The sequence below is a fragment of the Egretta garzetta genome, unplaced genomic scaffold, assembly GCF_000687185.1.
Source record: "Egretta garzetta isolate BGI_Z169 unplaced genomic scaffold, ASM68718v1 scaffold91, whole genome shotgun sequence".
NCBI classification, from domain to species: domain Eukaryota; kingdom Metazoa; phylum Chordata; class Aves; order Pelecaniformes; family Ardeidae; genus Egretta; species Egretta garzetta.
This window is the reverse complement of record NW_009258661.1, coordinates 2,486,104-2,486,342: the sequence shown is the minus strand read 5'-3', so window position 1 is coordinate 2,486,342 and position 239 is coordinate 2,486,104.

The following is a 239-nucleotide window of genomic DNA, read 5'->3' as shown; positions in this document are numbered from 1 at the left end:
GAGGGGCGGCGGGGCTCGCCTTGGGACCCCACTTACCTTTGCCCAGAGCCGGCGAGACTCATCCAAGCAGCGCAGCGTGGCCACAGTCACATTTTGATAGCAAACATCTTCCTGAGCGTCAGATCACCGTCTCGTACATTTAAAGCTGACATCACATGAAGTCACTTCGAGCAGAATGACATGGGGATGCCACCATGGATCTTCCCCGAGCCGAGGCGCCGGGCTGGAGCGCGGTGGGT